Below are 10,778 nucleotides of genomic sequence, written 5' to 3'. Positions count from 1 at the left end.
TCTTTTATCCCAGACTCCAATATCCGCAGTGTTTTATTTTAATGTTCTGATTTCTTTTGTCTTAGTTAAGTGTCACATAGACAAAAGGATGAGGCTGCTGGCCTTTGGGTTGCCATGGGAATGGGATTAGTTTCAGTAACCTTGGCAGAGTTCAGACTGTGCCTTGGATAGGGACAAGATATTCGGCTGAATTCCTGTCAGAATCTGGATAGCTTTGGGATTTGCTGAGGAATGGTGTGGCATGATGGCACTGCTGCCTCACAGCACCAGGGACCCACGTTCAATTCCTAGCTTGGGTCACTGTCTGTGTGGAGTTTGCACATTCTCCCTGTGTCTGTGTGGGTTTCCTCCAGTTTCCTCCCACAGTCCAAAGATGTATGTGTCAGGTTGATTGGCCATGCTAAATTCTCCCTAATGTCCTCGGATGTGAAGGCTAGGAGGATTAGTGGGGTAAATATGTGGCGTTATGGGCTTAGGACCTAGGTGGGATTGTAGTCGGTGCAGACTCAATGGGCTAAATGGCCACCTTCTGCACTGTATTGATTCTATGAATGGGAACCCCCTTCAGTGGTGAATGAACCTAATGAAACTTGTATTTTCTTTCGACCAAATGCAACTAATGAATAGATTTCAGACTGCTTAACCAATAACTGGAGTGTTGAGAGGATATTCCAGTCAGTTTATTATGAATGAGATTTCCATTTTTGCACAATTGAAAAATCTTTAAAATCTGAAGAAGTATAAATCCTGCCTGAGGTTCCAGACAATTCTGTCCCCCATTCCAAGTAAAATAAGTCTCACAGTCTCACAACACCAGATTCAAGTCCAACAGATTTATTTGGAGCGGTGCTCCGAAAGCTCGTGATTCCAAATAAACCTGTTGGACTTTAACCTGGTGTTGTGAGACTTCTTACTGTGCCCACCCCAGTCCAACGCCGGCATCTCCACATCAATGTACTTCATTCTAACAGTGCCTGCGTGCTGACAGTCCTTCCTTAGTTGGAAAGTGTTGTGAGATGATGAAAGGTAATATTATAAAGGTAGGTCTCGGTATATCCATAAACTTCAAAAACATTAGCCTAGAATTGCCACAAAATAATATGTTGCCCCTTTCAAATGTGGTTTCTGTGTGCATGTGTGAGTGTGTGTATGTGTGGGAGTGTATGTGTGGGAGTGTGTGTGTGTGTGTGGGTGTGTGTATGTGTATGTGTGAGTGTGTGTATGTGTGGGTATGTGTATGTGTGAGTGTGTGTATGTGTGAGTGTGTGTATGTGTGGGTGTGTATGTGTGGGAGTGTGTGTGTGTGTGGGTGTGGGTATGTGTATGTGTGAGTGTGTGTATGTGTGGGAGTGTGTGTGTGTGTGGGTGTGGGTATGTGTATGTGTATGTGTGAGTGTGTGTATGTGTGGGTATGTGTATGTGTGAGTGTGTGTATGTGTGGGTGTGTGTGAGAGAGAGAGGAACAGTGCTTGGGTAAATCCTTTGCTTGTTTTTTATTACGGGCAGGTGGTGAAGTGCTGGTTTAGTTACTGGTTTAGTTATCCAGGAACTCTGTGGTGCAGGGTTCAAATCCCACCACAGCAGATGGTGAAATTTGAATTTAATAAAAATCTAATATTAAAAACCAGATGATGACCAAACAAATTGGCTCAGCCAGTGACAGCCACGTCTCGTGGATGCAGACAGCAATGTAGGAAAAAGTGGGACAGAAGAGGACCAGAGGCACACAGCAATATTGTAGAATCCTTACAGAACAGAAGGAGGCCATGTGAGCCATCAGCTGGTATTTTATGATCTTGCTCGGGTGAGGTTTGTAACATCCCCCCCGAGGCCAATGGAGAATTCCGTTCTCCGAGCTGCTTCTGCCCTGATTCTGAGGCGGGCGGTAAAATTCCAGCAATCTAGTCTGCACCAACCCTCTGAAGAGCATTCCCCCAGGTCTGCAAACTAACACAACCACCATTCCTAATCCACCTAACCTGCACGTCTCCAGACTATGTGAAGAAACTGAAGCACCGGGACGAAACCCAAGCAGACATGGGGACAACATGCATTTACATTAGAAAGCATTAAGTTGATCTTTCTCTACACCCTCGCCATGACTGTAACACTACATTCCGCACTGTCTCCTTCTCTATGAATGGTATGCTTTGTACACTGTGCAAGAAACAATATCTTTCACTGTATATCAATACATGTAACAATAATAAATCAAATCATATAATGTCCTTTAGGGAAGGAAATCTGCTGTCCTTGCCTGGTCTGGCCTCCATGTGACTCCAGATCCCGAGCAAAGTGATTGATTCTCAACTGCCCTCGAAATGGCCAGGTGAGACTCTCAAGGGCAACAAGGGATAGGCAATAAATACTGGCCAGCCAATGACACCCATGTCCCATGAATTAATTTTTAAAAAATTATAAAAGTTTAATTTAATGCTATTTATATCTACCTGGCTATTGTTACCAAATCATGTATCTCCAAACAGTTTATATCACATTACTGACACCTGTAATTCAATGGAACTCGCAATTTAAGAAAACGAACAATTAAAATTTACCAGAATCCCAAACCAGAAAATCACTAATAATAAAGCACTAATATCCTGCATGGAAGGTATAGAACAGAACCTAACAAAATACACTTCTGATATTAATGGAGAAACATCATTGGTAGTTTTATTTGATTTATTATTGTAGAATTATTAGGATGGGTTTGGATTGAAAGGGCATTGGTGAGTGATGTGCCAGCTGACAGTGGGCCAACTGAACTGTCTGAGTGAATCAAACCCCCTGGCACCCAATCAGAGATTAATGGGTCACCTTAAAATTCCCTGGAATGCCGAGGATTTCATGCTTGGAAGAAGAGGATTCAGAAACTGTTAAATCAACCAGAGCACTAAATAAAACAAATGATCACCTGAATGTCATCATGTATAATAGAATTTTAAAAATATTTATTGAAATAATTTTAACACAAAGTAGAGAAGGTGTAAAGATCATTACAAGATTTTGATTTGGAAATTAATCACACCTTAAAAAGACAAAAATTAATAAAAACATAGAAGCTAGAAGCAGGAGGCCCTTCGAGCCTGCTCACCCATTCATTTTAATCATGGCTGACCATCGAATTCGATATCCTGCTCCCCCCTTCCTCCCATATCCCTCGCTCCCTTTAGCCCCAGGAGCGATATCTAATTTCTCCCTAAAATCAGACAATGTTTTGGCCTCAACTACTTTCTGTGGGAGTGAATTCCACACATTCCCCACCCTCTGGGTGAAGAGATTTCTCCTCACCTCAGTTCTAAAAGGTTTCCCCCTTATCCTCAAACTCTGACCCCTAGTTCTGGATTCTCCCACCATCGGGAACATTCTTTCGGAATCTACCCTGTCTAACCCTGTTAGAATTTTATAAGTTTCTATCAGATCCCCCCTCACTCTTTAAAACTCCAGTGAATAGGACCCTAACACTGGTGGGATTCTCTCTGGTTTTCAATCCCAGCAGTTTTATTACTCAGAGCCTGTCAATCTCTGCACTCCTGGTGGTTTGCTTGTCTATTTCTTTCCTCACCCAACTCTTTTTTGCTCCCTCTGCAATCTCTCCCTGCCCCATTTTCCTGTCTCCTGTCCTGCAACTCTTCTGCAATGCTGCTCCCCTTCTGCATCCTATCATTTCCTTTAAGAACATAAGAACATAAGAAATAGGAGCAGGAGTCGGCCATCCAGCCCTTCGAGCCTGCCCCGCCATTCAATAAGATCATGGCTGATCTGTCGCTGCTCAGTTCCACTTTCCCGCCCTCTCCCCATAACCCTTAATCCCCTCTCCTATCAAAAACCCATCAACCCGCGTCTTAAAAATATTTAGTGAGGTAGCCTCCACCACTTCAACAGGCAGAGAATTCCAGAGATTCACCACCCTTTGAGTGAAGAAGTTCCTCCTCCCTGTCCTTGGCCTAAAGAATGCCAAACACTGGAGTGAATGTGCATGGTCCATTCCCAACCCAATCAAACCCTACCCTGCAAAATCCCAGGAGAGCACTGCAAACAACAGAACAGCATTAGTCCAGATTAAAGCCAATCTAGTGATTATACTGCTGCAGTAACAATGGAGGATGCTGGTTATAGTCTCAATGGCAATAGTTATAATAGACTATAAAAAGAACAAATCAACACTAGATACATGGCTCAAATATACTTCTTAAAGGCACAGTATTGTCACACCTCCCTCTTAAGGGAAAAAAAGAACCATCAATTTGCAAAGGTGGCTTCATTTTTCAGATCCTTTAGTTTCACACTGTTAGTACTCTGCAATATGTACAAACATAATTTTAAAAAATCTAAGCATGAAAACATAACAGGCTATAGTCTACTACAGACCTTTACATCCACCATTGAATAATCCTTCATCTCTCTTTTACCAACACGTGGAGTTTTGGGGATATTGTGGAGGGGAGAGGAAGGGAGGACCTGGGTGAGATGATCTTTTGGAGAGTAGGTGCAGATTCGATGGGCAGAGTGGGACACTGTAGGATTTCTGTAGTTCTATAGTGCATCTGTGCACCCATTGACTTTAACCTTCATTCTTACAATAAAACACTTCAAATAAAGATTGAGCAATTCTATTGCTTTCTGACAGGTTTCTGGGCTGTCCCACAACCAAGGAGCAGGTGGCGTAGTGGTTAGCACTGCTGCCTCAGGGATCCGTGTTCAATTCCCGGCTTGGGTCACTGTCTGTGTGGCATTTGCACATTCTCCCCATATCTGTGTGGGTTTCCTCCAAGTGCTTTGGGTTCCTCTCACAGTCCAAAGATGTGCAGGTTAGGCGGATTGGTGATGTTAAATTGCTCCTTAGTGTTAGGGGACTAGGTAGGGTAAATGCATGGGGTTATGGGGATGGGGCCTGGGTGGGAATGTGGTTGGTGCAGGCTCAATGGGCTGAATGGTCTCCTTCTGCACTGTAGGGATTCTATGGTTCGAGGAGGGATTGGGGCGTGTCCAGAAGCATAAGTCAAGATGTAAAAATGGATCTCTCAAAGGGATTGGAACACAAAGTGAAGGAGTTTAAGCCATCAATCTTTAGGAAGGATACACTAGCTTTGCAAATCTAATGTTCTGATAATGTGGTTTAAAGGGTTAAATTATAAGGACTGCTTGAATGAAGTTGCCTTGTGTTTAGTTTTAACATAGAACGCTACAGCACAAACAGGCCCTTCAGCCCACAAGTTGTGCCAATCATATCCATACCTACCAGGCCTTAGAACTATCTGTGACTCCCAATCCCATTAAATCCCATGTACTCATCCAGAAGTCTTTTAAAAGACCCCAGCGAGTTCGCCTCCACCACCACCGACGGCAGCTGATTCCATTCACTCACCACCCTCTGAGTGAAAAACTTACCCCTGACATCTCCTCTGTACTTGCTTCCCAGCACCTTAAACCTGTGTCCTCTCGTAGCGACCATTTCAACCCGGGGAAATAGCCTCTGAGAATCCACCCTATCTATTCCTCTCAACATTTTATAAACCTCTATCAGGTCGCCTCTCAACCTTCGTCTCTCCAGGGAGAAGAGTCCCAGCTCCCTCAACCTAACTTCATAAGGCATGCCTCCCAATCCAGGCAACATCCTTGTAAATCTCCTCTGTACCCTTTCAATAGCTTCCACATCTTTCCTATAGTGAGGCGACCAGGACTGCACACAGTAGTTTTGTTTGGAAAGCTGAGGGTTTATTTAATTGAAGTTATTAACATTATGAAAGGGTTTGGGGAATTCCTGTGGGAATCCTAAGCTAATAGGCCCAGTCTTAACATTAGAGCTAGATTTAGAACCCATTGGCAAATCAGAGCGAACTTCCTTATCCGGGATAATAGAAATGAATATCCCCTTCCCAGGAACGCTCTCCATGCTGGAAACGTCCATAACAAAAATCCACAGATTTGTATTTGAACATTGGATATTCGGTTTGGATATCAAGGGAGCAGGAAATGGAACTGAACCACAGATCAGTGAGGTCACTGAATGGGAGAACAGATTTGGACAAAATGACCACCTCCCTTTTCTACACAGGACTGAGATACACCTCTCAATAATACAGTGTGTCAGACCGCTCACTATCCTGCTGTCAACTGCATAAACATTTAAATCTTATCATTGTGGTGTCCACGTTTAGCATAAATTAAATGCAAACTTGATGCATCTTGCTGATTCAGAACAGAATGCTAAAGCAGGTGGGAATATGCTGGACTGGATATCTACACAGGTTCCTGATTAGCAGTTCCTGTAAATCAGACCAAACTGATTGAAGTTTGCCCTCTAGGTGTCAGTCTTGGTTCTCTTCTCTGAGGTGGAAGGTTAAGAGTTCAAATCCCACTTCAGTGCGTAATCTCGGTGGACACTTTAACACAGCGAAGGAGAGCGACCTTTTGGAGACTCTGTCTGCACTCAGAGAGGTTCCGTGGCCCTGGCTCGATGAAATTCCTCATTAAGCACCCTAATTACATTCTTCAGAAGTGAGATTTTAAGCAAGTCAAATTTTCCCATTGAGAATGAATTTATAAACTGGAGTTAGCTTCTTTTGAACTTTACCCATCAGAAGTTTTACATCGAAAAACCCAACATTTCTAAATGAAACAGCTGAAATTGAGGTTGCAATGTGTGGGGCACATTGTGAGTTTATTTGTCACAGAAAATCACAGACGTTCATCCGAGAATGCACAGACATTGGAACAGGAACTTACTGGCAAATAATATTTTAGCAAACAGGACAAGCAGAGTGAGTGAGCCAATGCATGGCAGATGCAAGTACGATATTGGTAAATGTGAGGTTATTCACTTTGGAAGCAATAATAGGAAGACTGAATTATCTGAATAGCTGTTAATTAAGAAAGGGTAATGTGCAATGGGACCTGCGTGTCCTTGTACACAAGTCGCTGAAGGTAAGCATGCAGGTGCAGCAAGCAGTGAAGAAGACAAAGTGTACGTTGGCCTTCATTGCGAGAGGATTTGAGTACAGGAGCAGGGATATACGAGTTAAGGAGATTGGCCATGCTAAATTTCCCCTTAGTGTTGGGGGATTATCAGGCTAGATAGGTGGGATTACGGGGATCGGTGGGATTATTGTTGGTTCAGGCTCGATGGGCCAAATGGCCTCCTTCTATACTGTACGGATTCTATGATTCTGTGCCTTGCTGCAATTATACAGGGCCTTGATGAGGCCATACCTGGAATATTGTGTGCAGTTTTGGTTCCCTTTCCCAAGGAAGGATATCCTTGCTATAGAGGGATTGTAACAAAGGTTTACCCTGCTGGTTCCCTGGGATAGCAGAACTGACGTATGACAAGAGATTGAGTTGGAAGGATTATATTCACTGGAGTTTAGAAGAAGGAGGGAGCATGGCATAGAAACTTATAAAGTTCTAACGGGGTTAGACAGGGTAGATGCAGGAAGGATGTTCCCAATGGTGGGGGTGTCCAGAACCAGGAGCTACAGCCTGAGGATCGGGGTAAACCTCTTAGGACAGAGACAAGAAGAAATTTCTCACCCAGAGAGTGGTCAGCCTGTGGAATTCACTACAACCGAAAACAGTTGAAGCCAAAACATTAAATGTTTTCAAGAAGGCACTGGGGTGAAGAGATCAAAGGATACGGGGGAGGACAGGATCAGATTACTGAATTTGATGACCAGCCATGATTATAGTGAATAGTAGAGAAAGCTTGGAAGGCCAAATGGACTCCTTCTGCCTCAGTTTTCTATGTTTCTTTACTTCTAACATTGCAAAGGGGGTGGCATGGTGGCACAGTGGTTAGCACTGCTGTGTCACAACGCCAGGGACCTGGGTTCGATTCCCAGCTCAGGTCACTGTCTGTGTGGAGTTTGCACATTCTCCCCGTGTCTGTGTGGGTTTCCTCCGAGTGCTCTGATTTGCTCCCATTCTGAAAGTCATGCTGGTTAAGGTGCATTGACCTGAACAGGTGCCAGACTGTGGCGACTAGGGGAATTTCACAGTAACCTCATTACAGTATTAAGTTAAGGCTTACTTGTGACTAATAAATAAATATATAAATAAAAAATGTGTGTTCCCTATCTCAGTCAACTATTGACAATGTTGATGGGTCAATGTTAAGTGAAAATTAGGTGAGGTTGATTGGCCGTGCTAAATGGCCCCTTACTGTCTAGAGTGTGTGTGGGTTGAGAGATTGGTGGGATTACTGGGATAGGCCTGGGTCAGATGCTCTATTAAAGAGTTGATTCAGACTGGCCTCCCTCCTCCTGCGTGAAAACTGCAAGCTCCCCTCTCCCTACTCCAATGTGACTTTGAGTTGGTAAAAACTGAACAAGGTTCCCTCTGCCTCCCTCAGTGTTGTTACCCCATTTCCCGGAGAGCACTCTCACCCTCTGCAGAATGCAAACTCCGAGAAGTGGGTGCAGAGGGAGCTTTTCTTTGGTTTATTTCACTGGTTAGAGGCTGTGCCTCTTTGGAAGGCAGCAGAATAACAGCTGGAGTTTCCCGGTTGCTCACATCGCGCTGCTGCTGTTAATGAGGATGGGGAATTTGGCATCAGCTGAATCTCCATCCACTGCAGCGGGACTGGAAAACCCCACCAGCATGAATGGCTGGAAAATTCCATCAACATTTCTTAGGCCATCAATTGCAGACTGAATTAAAATAAATCAACAGCAAGAGGAATCTTAGAAAAAAGTTCTTCATTTTTCTCATATATCCAGGGCAGCACAGTGGTTAGCGCTGCTGCCTCACAGCGCCAGGGACCCAGCTTGGGTCACTGTCTGTGTGGAGTTTGCACATTCTCCCCGTGTCTGCATGGGTTTCTTCCAGATGCTCTGGTTTCTTCCACACTTCAAATATGTGCGGGGTAGGTTGATTGGTCATGCTAAATTAACCCTAGTGCAAGGGGCATTAACAGGGTAAAGTATGAGGGGCTGTGGGAATAGGGTGAGGGTGGGATTGTGATTGGTGCAGGCTCAATGGGCCGAATGGCCTCCTTCTGCACTGTAGGGATCCTATTCTCTATCTCCTATTAACATTATAACATTTTGTAAAAGTTATTAGTTCTTTCAGATCGGTTGAATTTTTAGAAACATAGAAAAAACTACAGCACAATACAGGCCCTGCGGCCCACAAAGTTGTACCAAACATGTCCCTACCTTAGAGATTACTAGGCTTACCTATAACCCTCTATCTTACTAAGTCTCATGTACTTATCTAAAAGTCTCTCAAAAGACCCAATCGAATCCACCTCCACCACCACCAACAGCCGATTCCACTCACTCACCACCCTCTGAGTGAAAAACTTACCCCTGACATCTCTTCTGTACCTACTCCCCAGCACCTTAAACCTGTGTCCTCTCGTAGCAACCATTTCAGCCCTGGGAAAAAGCCTCTGAGAATCCACCCGATCTATACCTCTCAACATCTTATAAACCTCTATCAGGTCACCTCTCATCCTTCATCTCTCCAAGGAGAAAAGGCCGAGCTCCCTCAACCTATCCTCATAAGGCATGCCACCCAATCCAGGCAACATCTTCTCTGCACCCTCTCAATGGCTTCCACATCCTTCCTGTAATGAGGCGACCAGAACTGAGCCCTAAAGGTTGCATAAGAACATAAGAAATAGGAGCAGGAGTAGGCCATCTAGCCCTTCGAGCCTGCCCCGCCATTCAGTAAGATCATGGCTGATCTGAAGTGGCTCAGTTCCACTTTCCTGCTTTCTCCCCATAACCCTTAATTCCCCTGTCTATCAGAAACCTATCTACCCGTGACTTAAATATATTTAGCGAGGCAGCCTCCACCACAGGCAGAGAATTCCAGACATTCACCACCCTTTGAGTGAAGAAGTTCCTCCTCAACTCCGATCTAAACTGCCCCCCGCTTTATCTTGAGGCTGTGCCCTCTAGTCCTTCTGTCCTTTCTAAGCGGGAAGAATCTCTCTACCTCTACCCTATCCATCCCCTTCATTATCTCATATGTCCCTATAAGATCCCCCCTCATCCTTCTAAACTCCAACGAGTACAGACCCCGTCTATTTAGTCTCTCTTCATAGTTCAACCCCCTCATCTCCGGTATCAGCCTAGTGAACCTCCTCTGCACTCCCTCCAAGGCCAAAATATCCTTGCGCAAGTGCAGCAATCAAAACTGCACACAGTACTCCAGCTGCGGCCTCACCAATGCCCTATACAGCCGCAGCAAGACCTCCCTACTTTTATATTCTATCCCCCTCGCTATAAAGGCCAACATCCCATTCGCCTTCCTGACCACCTGCTGCACCTGCAGACTGGGTTTTAGCGACTCATGCACAAGGACCCCCAGGTCCCTCTGCACCGTAGTATGCTGTACCGTAGCAAGGTTAACCTTTTATCTGAAGTACACTGATTTTGTGTAATAAGTTTTTAACCTTTAGTGGATGTGTGTGAAGTGATTGTTGCCGGTACCAGCATTGTACATTTAATTACCTGTTACACCTAACTGTCACTTCTGATTACCCAGGAAGGAGCTTCTGTTAAAAACAAAAAGGAATGATTTGGGCAAGATTGAACTTCTGAAAATTATTTCTATCACCATCAACAACTCAGGGAGAGGAATCTCAGACTAACGGGGGGCGGTGGGTGGGGGGGGTCACCCATTGAAGACAGAGAGGAGGAGGAATGCATTATCACAGGGAGTACCTGATGCCAAAACATTGAATGTATTCAAGAGGCGGCTGGACAGTTCTCTACGCTCAGAGAGGAGTGAGTCTGTGGAATTCTTACCCGCAGAGGGCTGCAGAG

The sequence above is a fragment of the Carcharhinus amblyrhynchos genome, chromosome 18, assembly GCF_965287045.1.
Source record: "Carcharhinus amblyrhynchos chromosome 18, sCarAmb.v2.hapA, whole genome shotgun sequence".
NCBI lineage: Eukaryota > Metazoa > Chordata > Chondrichthyes > Carcharhiniformes > Carcharhinidae > Carcharhinus > Carcharhinus amblyrhynchos.
Note: the sequence above shows the minus strand (reverse complement) of the source record.